Consider the following 813-nt stretch of genomic DNA (forward strand, 5'->3'; position numbering starts at 1 on the left):
TATCCTTTCGTTATCAGTTTTGCTATTTTAAAGATTTTAAGTTCGTTTTTGGTTTTATTCATCAAACCTTTTGTAATCAAATTTATATGAACATGTTCATCAGTCTTATATATATTTGCTACTGTTCATTGATTATGATTGGCTAGATTGGTTAGAATCACCTAGGTTTGATGTTTAATGGTTTAAATTAACTAGCTTAGGGTGCTTAACAAGTGTTGATTGTTATTCTATTGTAAAGCTCATAATTTGTGTAATTATTCCATGAACCTTGCTTCCAATAGATGTATTTTAGGTTGCATGAGATTCGAGTAGTTGATTATTGTATGAATTTGTTTCGTGTAGTCTTTAATTGCTAGTTCGGTTAATATTGAGTGTGTTGATTGATTTTGGTAGATGCATGCTATTAGGGTTTGTGTTTCTTGAATCATTTAGGTCAGTAGGATAATCCCCTTTTAGTTGGACCAAGACCTTAGGGGTTAGCTTATCTCTCTGATTTAATTAATTTAGTTACCCGTTACGAGACCACGTGCGGTTTTCTAGCTCTCAACTAGGTTAGTTTGTAAGTTAACATCTTTTGTCCTTAGTATTGAATTACCCGTCTTCTCCTAGGTTTGTAATAGCTCGAGCCTTAGCGTGACCTGTAACTTAGACATGGACAAAGTGATGAGTTATTTGGATATGTAAAACTGACCGTAGGGACTAGTTGCCTTGCCCTCATCTATGTTAGCCCATCTTTAGAACCTTGTTTTTAACAACTTGTTTGAACATTAGCCATCCTATACCCATTAAGTCATCTTACCTTGGTGATTCATT

The sequence above is a fragment of the Bidens hawaiensis genome, unplaced genomic scaffold (assembly GCF_021521415.1).
Source record: "Bidens hawaiensis isolate Kalapana, Puna unplaced genomic scaffold, B.hawaiensis_p1.1 tig00028734_1, whole genome shotgun sequence".
Taxonomy (NCBI): domain Eukaryota; kingdom Viridiplantae; phylum Streptophyta; class Magnoliopsida; order Asterales; family Asteraceae; genus Bidens; species Bidens hawaiensis.